At 41.0% G+C, this 15,578-nt stretch overlaps 1 pseudogene; it reads right to left on the bottom strand.

Annotated features, from left to right (window-relative positions):
* Nucleotides 1-8,370: 8,370 nt before the first annotated feature.
* On the bottom strand, nt 8,371-8,488 carry LOC126264003 (5S ribosomal RNA; annotated as a pseudogene).
* Between the last annotated feature and the right edge of the window lie 7,090 nt (nt 8,489-15,578).

Raw genomic sequence — 15,578 nt, 5'->3', positions numbered from 1 at the left:
AGCCGTAGCTAATATGGCATTTGCTTATACAACTTTACACATCGGTACCATATTTTTCTAACACAAAATTACACAGCTATCTGACCATTTAACTGAGAGAGACAAACATTTTTTTACTACATCAGTGACAGATGTTTACGTAATTACACAGTTGGATAACTTCACACTTATGAAATTGTAATTTGTCTGTACTTTGGGAACTGTTCATATTTTTTTTCGGAACCATTGTGATTCTATGAGAGCTTTGAATGATGTATTTGGTATGGGATCATGATTTTTAAAGTACGTTTGAGGTAGATGACACTATTGAAATGAGCAGAGAATTTTCTTTAGGCTCTGAAATTATTGGAGGAAGCTACGACTATTTTGAGATTTGACTGAGGTGTACTGATGTTATTATTATGATGATAATGTGTATTATGCTGTTGAGGTATGTTAATGATCAATAAGCTGATGCTATCGTGTATGAGGAATGTGATTATGTGTTTATATGTATATGAATAATGAATAGAAGTTAGGGACTCTGGTTTGCGAAAAAGGATGTTGGAAACCAAGAATCGTACTTTAAGAGTTAGGCGTGGATGTGTCACAATGTCGGCGAAAATTTTTTGGACTTATATTTATAGGATTTTGTTCCCACACATTTGTAATGCAAATTCTCAACCTGTGAAATTTTTTTATATGAGACTGTCACTGCTGTCGTAAATATTTCGGTAAGAAAGTTAAGTGACCTTCATGTAATGTGTCGTGGGCGCCCAGCTGTGCCACCTGCCTGGACAAAAAGCCATTAGGTGGAGAAAAAAAAGGAGGTCATTGACCTCGCTATTGACATTTCTTTGTAGAAAGCATTTCAAGTAAGACACGCTCATACTTGAAACATATGATTACAGTTTTGAGCTCATACTTTCTGATATTGACTGAAATGCCTAATGAAATGATGAGAAATATTTTATGTCTATACACCTGATTATGACTACTGTCTTTCTAGTTGAGAGATTTTTTACTGCCTTATGAAATGCCATATGGCTAGTGAATTATGTTTAATGCTTTGCTTTGTATTTATATTTGCCTATTTTGTTTAATATCTAGTTTCTAGTTGCACTGCAGCATTGTTTAAATTAAAATTTAATAGATGTACTACTAGAAACGTTTTCTGTCTACAGACTCAGAAAACAAGAATTTTATGACCTACTTTCTTAAAAAAGGGAGCACAAATAGACATTTCTCTTCACAGGAATTGCATACATAATTTTTTTCAATGAGTGGGTAACTTGTTTCATAGGGTAATTTATCGTGATGCATCACTCTAGTGTTATGTTCTGATGTAGGTGTTAGATATTTCCTATTTTTACTGTAATATTTTTTCTGCTTGAGCTTTGTCATGTTTAGGTATAAGTTATAGCATTTGCTGCTGTTGTTTGCTAGGTATAGTCCTACTGAATATTTATTGCTGCTTGCTTTGCCAATTTGCATTTTGTGTCATTGCTGTTTGTGTTAATTGTTTTGTGCTGCTGCATTGCCTTGTCCCATAGTTTAGCATCTGAGCTCAGTAGATTTAAGTTAGCTTAAGAGGGGGTAGACTATATAAGAGAATGAGTTGTGATGAATTGTAAGAAATACATTGACAAGGTATAAAAAAAAGTGAAATAAGAGGAAACATCTATGAAATGAAGCTTTGGATTGGACTGCAGTACCAAATGTCACACTGAAAATAAACCCTGACCTGTCCTTTTGTGTTATTCCACTATGTGTCTGTGTACCTTATGTACCTGTATTTGTGTTCTTCCTGTCTTTATGTGTTTATCTGATAAGACTTATGTTGTAGAATTTTTCTAATATTCAGCTACATTCACTATGATGAGGAATATTGTTATCCTCAAATATAATTTGCATTTATAATACACCGCTGGCCACCGTAAATGCAACACCCTGAAAGAAGCATCCGAATCGAGTGAAATTTACACCATGAGTTTGCAGCGATGAGATATGCAACTGATTAGAGTTTCAGCGCAGACGCACATCACGCGCGCCTGTGGCGCCACCTCATAGCGCCATTTAAGGCTTGGCGATTTCGACGAGTGTACGTTCGGCACGTGTGTTTACCTTGTGGTTGTTTCACAAGACGATCAGTTATGCCTCGTAGACAACAGCGAACATCTTTTGATCAAGTATCCGAGTTCGACAGAGGAAGGATAGTGACTTACCGAGATTGTGGATTATCATACTGAGAAATCTCTAGTCGTGTTGGACGAAACCAAACAACTGTAATGCGGATATGTGACCGTTGGATGCAGGAGGGTACGACGGACCGACGTGGTCGATCGCATTCACCTCGGTGCACCACTGCACGTGCTGATAGGCAAATTGTGCGCATGGCAGTGACGGATCGCTCAGTGACATCCCGAAGCATAGCACAGCACATTGCGTCTGTAACGCATCATCCAGTGTCTGCGCGTACCATTCGACGCCGTTTACAGCAGAGTGGTCTGTCCGCAAGACGTCCATTGCTTCGTCTACCATTGACGCAGAACCACAGACGTCTCCATCGCCAATGGTGTAATGACAGACGGATGTGGACGGCAGAATGGAATGACGTTGTCTTTACTGACGAGGCACGCTTTGTCTGCAGCACCACGATGGTCGGATTCGAGTGTGGAGACACCGTGGAGAGAGGATGCTGGACAGCTGCATTATGCACCGCCACACTGGTCTTGCACCGGGTATTATGGTATGGGGCGGTATTGGATATTACTCTCGCACGCCTCTAGTACGCATTGCCGGTACTTTAAATAGCCGGCGCTACATATCCGAGGTGCTGGAGCCAGTTGTCCTTCCTTACCTTCAGGGCTCGGCCACAGCCATATTTCAACAGGATAATGCGCGACCACACGTGGCACGCATTGTCCAAAGGTTCTTCGTCAATAACCAGATTGAATTGCTTCCCTGGCCGGCTCGCTTTCGCCGATAGAAAACATGTCGTCCATGGTTGCTTAACGAGTGACCCAGATTACATCCCCAGCTGCCACACCAGAAGATCTTTGGCAACGTGTGGAAGCTGCTTGGGCTGCTGTACCCCAGGAACACATCCAACGTCTCTTTGACTCAATGCCGAGACGTGTGGCAGCGGTGATCTCCAACAATGGCGGCTACTCTGGCTACTGATTCTGGCAGGAACCACATGTCACAGACGCCTGTAAACGTAATCATTTGATACTTGGTCAACATGTTATCTACAAAATAAATTTTGTTGTGCTACCTCTTGTCTTTCTTGGTGTTGCATTTACGGTGGCCAGCAGTGTATGTTATTTACTTTGTAAAGATGTTTAGACATTATTTATTCTGTTTTGTTTTAATGCTCACGTGTGAAGTTGATGTTTCGAAAGTTATTCTGACCTTTTATGTGTTTACTTATGTCATAATTCCTGTAACACTGATGTATATGTTACTTCGATTCTTTTGTAAAACCCGTATTACCACAAATGTTATCTGTATTGTTATGTTCTTTAATGATGTATTTTGTACCTTTGTAATTGTGTTTTCGTGTCGTAAATTTAAAATTGTAATTGACACCAGTTCATCAAATTAAGTAACTTGTAAGGATTCATTTCAGTGCACACATTTCTGTTGGTCATAGTATATACACAATGTGTGACAAGTTGGGACTGTTAGTGTTTGCACGTGTGTTAATAATTCAGCAAGGGACTGGTTAACAGCATTGCCGCTTCTAAGGACATTTCCAAAAACTTTGTGAGTGCACAAGTGGTGGTTTATGGACTTGCTACATTGTTCGCAAGACTCTTCGATGGTGATTATGCACCTGCACAGTCGCAACAGATTGCTGCTAGCCGTCTCTACTAGGACTACAGTGGGTTTGCATATTTGATGGCCCACCAATACCATTATTTCTACAAGGACTGCAGTGGGTATGCACCTCTGGTGGCCCACCAATACCGTAATCTCTAACAAGACTACAATGGTCTGCTCTGTGATGACCTACCTATCAATATTCTTCAAAACTTCGACTGACTCTGTTGTGGGTTTGCTCTGTTGTGGCCCATTACCTGTCTGCACGTCAAGAGTCAACATTGTCTTTCCGTTGAAGGACAACACTACTCCTTCAAGACTGCATGGAAATCCACTACTTCCGTGTTCATTTTCTTTTACTGCTCACACTCTGAAAAAAAAAAACAACACTGAAATTTTACTGTGATGAATGATCAGGACTGACTGTATGGACTGTGAGAAAATTTTAGCTTTTGACTAACATTGTATCAATAAGTGTGTGAATTTGATATCTTTGTTATTATAATTATGAAAAATTTTATCAAATCATTATTGGCCACTGACCAAAACAATTTGTAAAACTTTTTGTGAGGAGCATCGGGGTTATGTTGGTAACGCCATGTAGCGCTCTATATGAAAATCACTGAATTTGCTGTGTGCAGTCTGTGGCTGGTTTGCATTGTTGGAATTTGCTATTGTAGTGTTGGGCAGTTGGCTGTTAACAGCGCGTAGCGTTGTGCAGTTGGAGGTGAACCGCCAGCACTGGTGGATGTGGGGAGTGAGATGGCGGAGTTTTGAGAGCGGATGATCTGGACGTGTGTCCATCAGAGAGAGTGCATTTCTAAGACTGGATGTCATGAACTGATATATATATATATATATATATATATATATATATATATATATATATATATATATATATATATATAATGACTTTTGAACACTATTAAGGTAAATACATTGTTTGTTCTCTATCAAAATAGTTAGTGACTTCAGTAGTTATAATCTTTTATTTATCTGGCAGTATTGGCGCTTGCTGTATAGCAGTAGTTCGAGTAATGAAGATTTTTGTGAGGTAAGTGATTCATGAAAGGGATAGGTTATTGTTAGTCAGGGCCATTCTTTTTTAGGGATTATTAAAGTCAGATTGCGTTGCGCTAAAAATATTGTGTGTCAGTTTAGTGATGGTCAGAATAAGTAAAGAGAGAAATGTCTGAGTACGTTCAGTTCTGCTCAGCTGTTTGAAAAGCAAATAACGTAAGAGGTTTATCAGCACAGTAAGTCATAAATTTTTCTAAGGGGATGTTTCACACCTTTGGCCCTTATACAAGCAGTTATTCGGCTTGACACTTTATGATAGAGATATTGCATGTCGTCTTGGAGAATACCGTGCCAAAGACCGTCTAACTGGACCTTTAGATAATCAGAATCCCGAGGTAGTTGGAGGGCCATATCCATAGTGCTCCAAGATTTCTCAATTCTGGAGAGATCTGGCGACCTTGCTGGCCAAGATTGGATTTGGCAAGAACGAACACAAACTGTAGAAACTCTCGCCATGTGTTGACAGGCATTATCTCGGTTAAATGTAAGCACAAGATGGCTTGCAATGAAGGGCAACAAAATTGGGCGTCGAAAGGGGTCATGTTATGAAATGGCACCCCAGACTATCACATCCGGTTGTCTGGCCGTATGGCGGGCAACAGATAGGCTGGCATCCCACCCCTGCCCAGTAATCTCCAGACATGTCTTCGTTGGTCATTGGGACTCAAACCGAAGTGGGACTCGTCATCAGTTCTACTCCAGTTAGTGCGATTCCAGGCCGAAGATGTGTCTAGAGACGCCCTGGGGATCAGTGGGGTACCAACCTGCCTGTCACACGCCATACGTCCTGAAAACTAGGAGTTCGACACAGTTCCCCACAGTCGTTTAATGAGCAAAGTAAGAGCATATGGACTATCAGACCAATTGTGTGATTGGATTGAGGAGTTCCTAGATAACAGAACGCAGCATGTCATTCTCAATGGAGAGAAGTCTTCCGAAGTAAGAGTGATTTCAGGTGTGCCACAGGGGAGTGTCATGGGACCGTTGCTGTTCACAATACACATAAATGACCTGGTGGATGACATCGGAAGTTCACTGAGGCTTTTTGCAGATGATGCTGTGGTGTATCGAGAGTTTGTAACAATGGAAAATTGTATTGAAATGCAGGAGGATCTGCAGCGAATTGACGCATGGTGCAGGGAATGGCAATTGAATCTCAATGTAGACAAGTGTAATGTGCTGCGAATACATAGAAAGATAGATCCCTTATCATTTAGCTACAAAATAGCAGGTCAGCAACTGGAAGCAGTTAATTCCATAAATTATCTGGGAGTACGCATTAGGAGTGATTGAAAATGGAATGATCATATAAAGTTGATCGTCGGTAAAGCAGATGCCAGACTGAGATTCATTGGAGGAATCCTAAGGAATGCAATCCGAAAACAAAGGAAGTAGGTTACAGTACGCTTGTTCGCCCACTGCTTGAATACTGCTCAGCGGTGTGGGATCCGTACCAGATAGGGTTGATAGAAGAGATAGAGAAGATCCAACGGAGAGCAGCGCGCTTCGTTACAGGATCATTTAGTAATCGCGAAAGCGTTACGGAGATGACAGATAAACTCCAGTGGAAGACTCTGCAGGGGAGACGCTCAGTAGCTCGGTACGGGCTTTTTTTTAAAGTTTCGAGAACATACCTTCACCGAAGAGTCCAGCAGTATATCGCTCCCTCCTACGTATATCTCGCGAAGAGACCATGAGGATAAAATCAGAGAGATTAGAGTCCACACAGAAGCATACAGACAATCCTTCTTTCCACGAACAATACGAGACTGGAATAGAAGGGAGAACCGGTAGAGGTACTCAGGGTACCCTCCGCCACACACCGTCAGGTGGCTTGCGGAGTATGGATGTAGATGTAGATGTAGATTTGTCTGAGGCGCCGTTTCGTGTGATACAGGACCCCGTTGGTCGTCAACCGCGGTACTGTTGCAGCACAGCTGTAAATGGACGATATTCTACGTCACGGTTTGCTGCCTTTCATGCCAAGTTATCCTAGGCTTACATTTCAGCAAAATAATGACCAGCTACAGTGGCGAGCTACTGCTTGACTTCCGGGTGCGAGTTTGTGGGATGGAGTTCCACGCCCAGTGCATGCTCAATACAGAGACGGTTAATACTGGTTGTGGATGACGCTGGAGTTGTCGTCCGATGATGTCCCATATGCGCTCGATTGGAGACAGATCTGGTGATCGAGTAGTTCCAGGCAACACGTATACACTCTGTAGAGCTTGTTGGGATACAACAGAAGTAAGTGGGCGAGCGTTATCCTGTAGGAAAACATCCCTGAAACGCTGTTCGTAAATGGCAGCACGACAGGTCGAAGTACCATACTGACGTGCAGTTTTGCAGTCGGGGTGCGTGGGATAACCACGAGAGTGCTCTTACTGTCATATGAAATCACGCCCCAGGCCATAATTCCAGGTGTAGGCCCAATGTGTCTAGCACACAGACAAGTTGGTTCCAGGTCCTCAACTGACCTCCTTATAACTAACACCCGGCGGTCACTGTCACCGAGCCAGAAAAAACAGCAGACCTCCACGTTGCCGTCTAAAGACCTCTCGCCTGACACCACTGATGACGAAAATGGTGGTGGCTTGGGGCCAGTGGAGTGAACGTTACAGAGCGTCTGGCTCTGGGCTGTCGTTGAAGTACCCGATTTGGAACAGTTCCTTGGGTCACTGTGGGGCCAACTACTGCTCAAAGTTTTGCTGCAGATGCAGTATGATGGGCCAGAGCCAAACGCCGAATACGATAGTCTCCCCTCTCTGTATTGCCACGTGGGCGCCTGGAGGCCAGTCTTCTTGCGTGCGTACATTCTCCTGGTAACTGTTGCCACGGCATTCGAAATATTGCAGAAGGAACATCCTATTACACGACCACGTTCAAACCCACTGAGGCGTTGATAATGGCGTTTTTGTCGCCTTAAAGGCATTCTTGACTAACGTCATCTCACCACGTCCTTTCTCAAAGATAACTAACGCTTACGACCGTTACAGCGTGTACTTTAGCAAACGTGATTTGAATCCTCATAGTTACGCTACTAGCGCCATTCTTATGCGACTGGCGCGATATTTGAACAATCATCTTTCAGGTGAAGAAACATTCCTACCAGTTTTCGTTTATGTCGCACAACTCCTTCTTCGAGATGCTATTTTTCTTCTGTCAGTGTGTGTTCTCAGCATCTCTAGGAAGCAAAACATGCACCTAACATCAGTTTCGTCAGTCCGATTTAGGGAAAAATCTGAGTATTCAAGTTTTCCTAAGTTTTATCCTCATTTACTACAGCACTTCGTCTTCAGGCCACAAGTGGCCCATCGGGACCATCCGACCGCCGTGTCATCCTCAGTTGAAGACGCGGGTAGGAGGCATGTGTGTTCAGCTCACCGCTCACCCGGTCGTTACGATGGTTTTCTTTGACCGGAGCCGTTACCATTCGGTCGAGTAGCTCTTCAATTGGCATCTCGAGGCTGAGTGCACCCCGAGAAATGGCAACAGCACATGGCGGCCTGGATGGTCACCCATCCAAGTGCCGGCCACACCCAACAGCGCTTAACTTCGGTGATCTCACGGGAACTGGTGCATCCACTGCGGCAAGGCCGTTGCCCTCACTTACTGTAGGCAAGTAAAAAATAGAATATCAGTTTTGAGTTTACGAGTAGTTCCTTTAAAATTAATACATAAATGGTTGAAACCAAGGTAGCAGACATTATTTCTGTTGCTGTATACGTTAGTGAAAAATTGATATTTAATTACATAACACATATTTTTACAGGATTTTATAAAATTCAGCCAATCTCTGGCTTGCCTCCATTTGTGGAAATCTATACAGGCAAGTCACGTCCTAACGAAAAGAATTTCAAAATATATAAGTGACTTTATACTGTAACAACTTAGATATTTGATAATGCAATCACTTCCTTGACCTTTTTCTCCGCTGGGTTAAATGGAGCTTCTCCATAAGCAGTTCTTCCCCCCCCCCCCCCTTCCCCCTCCATGTGTTCCTGATATGTGATATCTTGGCGTGAAGGAATGTGATTTAAGTGCATATATAGAAGTCCAAATGAAGATTTATACATACTGCAAGTATCTGATTTCTCTTGAAAGAATGAGAATAATTGATAGCAGGCTGCAGCTTAAATGCACCTTATTCAGATTACATCGTTTACAGTAATTTTTTGTTTTCGTTTTAGGCGGAAGCCTGCACTAAATACTGTGGATCTACATACTATCAGTGGAACTAATTGTGAAGTGCCTTCTCTGTCTTCTTTTGTTGTTGACAACACATCAAAGTGTCTCCAGCACATCATGGTACAAGATTTGATTTATCGGTTTGCTTGTACCTATTTCCGTCGTTTTACACGTGGTACAAGACAGAATTTGTTGGTTTTCTTGTATTCATTTCTGGTGTTTTACACTTCTATGCAAAATTAGGCGAGCCTCAATCGTCTGTACCATTACCAAAATTCCTTTCAACTTACAACTTCTCCCAGGACCATTTCGTAGCCATGATGGATGAAATAACAACCCAACTGTACCCCAGTTGATGCCTGTCTGCAAGAGACTACTGTTACACAATACGATTTGTAAGTCTGAGAACAGAAGTTGTGTAGCAGGAAATCCCTGTTCTGGTCTACGATGGACATAGCATAGAACAACACAACAATCTCACCTCAGCTCGTTCAGTATTAATCGATATGGAAAGCTGTTTGGTGACCCATGATCATTACTGTGTTGAGGCTGGTGTGTTTCTCTAGGGAGTGGCGGACCATGTTATTGGGTACATTGCAGAGTTTGTCTTTCGCCAGTTCGAAAGGGCATTGCAGTGTGACTCATGCTTATGAGTGTTGCGAATGAATGGCAGTTATACAGTTTATTCTTACAAATGATGATGTGTACATTTGTCTGCCTGCAGACAAGACATATAGGAAGCATAGTACTGGAAATTGGGAATCTCAGAAAAATATCTTTTTTCTAAGTGTGTGTGTCATAGGTACTTCGTACTTTTCTCTGCAAACCTGTATTCACTGACTTGGCCGAATATGTAAAGCATCAGATCCATTAGACTACCATTTACTATTATTGATCAAGGAGATTAGCCAAAGGTAACTGCTGCCACGGTAGGAAAAGTTTCAAAATCTGCAACAAATGCGTTATATGCAAAAGAAAGAAAGAAATTGAGATCAGGAAAACCAAACTTAATTTAAGGTTCAGTAAATAAATGAGTTCTTTCCATTTGTTTTGTGTGTGTGAAAGATTTATATGAACTTGCATCCTGCTCATGGCCTCTTCTGTCTCAATCAGCATTCTGGTTAACAGTTGCATAGTGGATTCATTCTTCCAGTTTTCGTAGTTATAATGTGAACGTAAACATTAGGTTACACTGCAGATCAGTTTGTTCCCACTACCTCTAGTTGGCATTCACATTTGTTTACTTTGCAAACTCTCAACAAAATTATTACCTTCCAGCCTAACCTAGAATGCCGGCTACACTACAGACCACAACGAAGATTTCAGAGGAGTTCAGTACTACATTACAGCTCCATCCTACGTGTTTATTAATATTTCATCCTGGATTTTTACAGTGTTTTTGTGTTTTATTTTGCTGGATACAGTACGGCTTGAGAGGGAACGGTTTGTTTCATCTCAGTACAATTAGTTTTTGTTGCATTATACGTTCAACATTTTTTTAGTTTAAATAGTGTGATATCTCAAGTGAAGAAGTGTTTATTTAATTCAATTCATAATTACATAAAAGCACTTCCTTTTCCCCACTACGTTGCCTTGGATTGATTAAGTTTGGGGTTTGTATTAAGAGTTCGTCTGCTGGTAGTGCCAAGGCAGAAATGTGTCACCCAGTAGGTCGGTTAGTGCCAACCTAAGCCTGGAGTAAAGACAGAGATGATGCACCTGATTGCCAGGGGCTAATCCGGGGTTGGTAACTGGTCCTCCTCCCCTCCATGTTAGGGAACAGCCGTTGAGGGCCGCTATGATTGTCACTCTTGAGGTAGCGGCTGAACTGAGCGGACGGAATCGAGGGCAATCTCCGTCTTTGCCGCCAATTTCATCGTGGGATGACGTATTATATTTTACACTGTTACTAATCCGCTCTTTTTCAGGATTGAAATAGTTAGCTTGTCGTTACGGCCATTCATTCATTTTTTTTTAGAAATTTTGCCTTTACAATTAAAGTTTTCAGTTAGGGTTTCTTTTTCAGAGGTGAGCATGGGGACTCGCGTTATCCCTTTATAGTGCTGCAATCACCTGGTGCCTTCAGCACACGAGAGCAGCAATAGCTCTAAAAAAATCGTATAGTTTCACTTTTAGAAGCAGCATTTTTTTTGCGATGTTAAAGTAAACTTGGGCCTCACCCCACCTAGTTAACACGTGGTCGTAACGGCTGATGAGTGATTTGGATGGCGATTCCGTGTGGAACCTGGTAGGAGATGCGTGTGTTACATACGTAAGGTTCTAAGCGTGTGACGTAAAATTTTTCTAGGCCATCTAATAAATTTTGTTCATGGTTCCTTTCTGACCCTCATTTGCAAGCAGCACGTCCTAACTACTTTGTTAAAGCGTAGGTAGAGCGTGTGAATGCTTGTATAGTGTGGAAAGCAAGAACGAACAGAGGGGTGAGTACAAAGGAATTAGCTGTTGGTATCGGTCACCCACGTCGTGCCGAACTGAACTACCAGCGAGCTACCAGTTCGTTCTTGGAAATTAGTTAAGGTGAGGATGCTTACATGTGCTGTTAACTGATTATTTGCGTGTGCCGTATTTCACGGGATGTTTTATTTTTAAGAATTTGCTTTCTTTTGTGAATGAATTTGTTCCCCCGTTTTTCCGCCAAAGAAAATTGTTGTTATTCGGTCCTAGTAGTAATCTTGGGTGCGAATTTCGATCACTGTCCCAGCAGATGGACCACAAGGGCAGCAACGTAGTCCCATCCTCTTTCCCAGTTCTTAAGTGGAAACAAGATGCCTGTTAGTTTAAGCACCTTCAGTGCGAGACAAAACTAGAAGATATTTGACTTGACTTTGTTTGCTGCAATTATTAAATTTGTAAAGTTTTGGGGAATATAGATAATAAATGTCATATTAAGTTTGTAAAATTTCTGGAATCTAGACAATAAATCCTTACAGACCATGATAGAGCGTGGCTTTTACTGACTAGCCCACTTGGTTGTTTGAGCCCTCCCACGCGTTATCCGTTGCGCAATATTAACATAATAATCATCAGCCCCTTAAATTCAATCCTTCCGAGCAATGTATCAAGCAGGCAAGTACGTGTCAATGATGCGACTTGGCCACACACACGTCCCGCACGCTCTACTATGGATAGAAGGAAACAGAGGAAGAGAGATACAAAAAGGTAACGATGCATAACTAAACAGAAGGAACCTTTCGAGCTGCCATTCCAGTTTTGAATATACATTGATACAGTTTCTATTAGAGTGGTTCTATCTCATACTGTAATATACTTGTCTTCTCTCTCTTCTTGTTTACATTTATTTGGCATTTCTTAATTTAGAAAAAAAATTAGTTAAGTGCTCTTACCTCAGATTTCAGTTCTGCAGAACGACTGACGTTTCTTCCAGAATTCTTTCGTTTTTATAGAATAAATATAAAGCACAAATAATTTAAAATTGTCATAACTAACAGGAACACTACCTTCTTCCTCCATATTTGCAATCTGTCTGCAGAGTCTTATAATAACTTCTTCATAACGTGGTGTTTTCTTTCTTAGTCTGACGTACAAGTAGGGAAATGTAATAATTTGCACTTGTGTTAAGGCTTGTAGACGGTAATAAGCTAATGCAATTGGAATTTTGCCTTAAGCAGAGTTTCTGGAGTTGGCAGTGCAGACTGTTTTATGGCAGTTTACTATGGTTAATTTCACTGTTCGATTCTACAGAATAATATTTTGCGATAAACTAATTTCATGTATAGATGGTCCTTATGGATTATGTCATACCATTCACCAAAACACTTTTTATATATTAAACTGTGGTTTGTTAATCATTGAAGGACTGTATAAGTTTTCCAACTGCAGATACACTACAGATTTGATTAGATGTGCAACGCAGAACATTTTAACGATAACCATATTCCAAGAGTTGGAAAAGACAAAACTAAAAATCAGTTAGAGATTAGACTTATCAACATATTGCTGCCAGTTATTGCAAGGAATTGAAAGTGAACATAAATGAAAAATTACCTCTTAGACAGTTGTGGTGTAAGAAATTACCTGTTTGTCTCCTTGAGCAGGTATCGACTAAACCAACTTGACACATTTTGCAGAAGTTGTTTTTATTTAGTCTGTAAAATTAAATTCTTATTGACTGCTTATGAATATTTCGCCATTTCAGAACTTGTCCATATGTTTTTTATGCACACCTATGTTCAAGTTCGTGTATGACAAGTACATTGTATTAAATTTGATCTCCTGTATGATACGTGAATGAACAAGTAAAAGTAGTCATTGCATGAGAGCTAGTATTATTACAGTTTTATCAAATCTTGGTGTAGCATTACGTACTTTGAAAACCTCAACACAAAATTCAAAAGTAAAATCAAGCAGGTTATTCCTCAAAAACTGACACAGAGAGGGCGGCGAAACGAAGAAAATACATCTACATCTAGGTGATTACTCTGCTATTCACACTAAAGTGCCTGGCAGAGGGTTCAAAAACCACCTTCAAGCTGTCTCTCTACCGTTCCACTCTCGAACGCACGCGGGAAAACGAGCATTTAAATTTTTCTGTGCAAGCCCTGATTTCTCTTATTTTATCCTGATGATCATTTCTCCCTATGTAGGTGGGTGGCAACAGAATGATTTCGTAATCGGAGGAGTAAACTGGTGACTGAAATAATGGGAAGATCACGTCGCAACGAAAAACGCCTTTGATTTAATGTTTGCCACTCCAATTCACGTATCATGTCTGTGACACTACTTCCCCTATTTCGCAATAATACAAAACGAGCTGCCCTTTGTGCTTTTTCGATGTCATCCGTCAGTCCCACCTGATGCGGATCCCACACCGCACAGCAGTACTCGAGAATAGGGCGGACAAGCGTGGTGTAAGCAGTCTCTTTAGCAGACCTGTTGCACCTTCAAAGTGTTCTGCCAATGAATCGCAGTCTTTGTATTGCTATACCCACAATATTATCTATGTGATCGTTCCAATTTAGGTTATTTGTAATTGTAATCCCTAAGTATTTAGTTGAATTTACAGCCTTCAGATTTGTGCGACTTATCGCCTAATCGAAATTTAGCTGATTTGTTTTAGTACACATGTGAATTTCACAATTTTCTTTATTCAAGGTCAATTGCCACTTTTCATACCATACAGATATCTTATATAAATCATTTTTCAAGTAGTTTAGATTATCTGATGACTTTACAAGACGGTAAATCACAGCATCATCTGCAAACAATATAAGACGGCTAGTCAGATTGTCTCCTATGTCGTTAATATAGACCAGGAACAATAAATGGCCTGTAACACTTCCTTGGGGAACGCCGGATATTACTTCTGTTTTACTCGATGGCTTTCCGTCTACTACTACGAACTGTGACCTTTCTGACTGAGGCGATACTCCGTAGGCACACAGTTTGGTTAGAAGACCCTTGTGAGGAACGGTGTCGAAGGCCTTCTGGAAATCTAAAAATATGGAATCAATTTGACATCCAATGTGGATAGCACTCATTACTTCATGAGTATAGAGAGCTAGTTGTGTTTCACAAGAACGATATTTTCTGAATCCGTGCTGACTATGTGTCAATAAATCGTTTTCTTCGAGGTACTTCATAATGTTCGAATACAGTATATGTACCAAAACCCTACTGTAAATCGACGTTAGTGACATAGGCCTGTAATTCAACGGATTGCTCCTACTTCCCTTTTTGGGTATTGGTATGACTTGAGCAATTTTCCAGTCTTTAGGTACGGATCTTTCTGTGAGCGAGTGGTTGTATATAACTGATAAATATGGAGCTATTTTATCAGCATACTCTGAGAGGGGCCTGACTGGTATAAAATCTGTACCGGAGGCCTTGCCTTTATTAAATAATTTAAGCTGCTTTGTTACACCGAGGATATCTACTTCTATGTTTCTCATCTTTGCAGTTGTTCTTGATTGGAATTCAGGAATATTTACTTCGTCTTCTTCGGTGAAAGAGTTTCGGAAAACCATGTTTAATAACTCTGCTTTAGTGGCACTATCATCAGTGACTTCACTGTCGTTATCGTGCAGTGAAGGTATTGATTGCGTCTTGCCCCTGGCGTGCTTTATGTATGACCAGAATCTCTTTGGGTTTTCTGCTAGATTTTGAGACAGAATTTCGTTGTTGAAGTTATTAAAAGCATCTCCCATTGAAGTACGCGCCATATTTCGAACTTCTGTAAAACTTTGCCAATCTTGGGGATTTTGCGTTCTTTTAAATTTGGAATGCTTTTTTCGTTGCTTTTGCAACAACGATCTGACCCGTTGTGTGTAGCATGGGGGATCAGTACCACACTTATTAATTTATGTGGTATGTATCTCTCAATTGCTGTCGATACTATTTCTTTGAAAACATTCCGCAACTTTTCTACACTTGCATGATCAGATCGGAGGGATTGAAGACTGTCTCTTAAAAAGGCGTTAAGAACATTATCAGCTTTTTTAAATAGATATACTTTAAGTTTCTTTTAG

Source organism: Schistocerca nitens, chromosome 6 (genome assembly GCF_023898315.1).
Source record: "Schistocerca nitens isolate TAMUIC-IGC-003100 chromosome 6, iqSchNite1.1, whole genome shotgun sequence".
Lineage (NCBI taxonomy): Eukaryota > Metazoa > Arthropoda > Insecta > Orthoptera > Acrididae > Schistocerca > Schistocerca nitens.
Note: the sequence above shows the minus strand (reverse complement) of the source record. Positions and strands in the feature narration are given on the sequence as shown.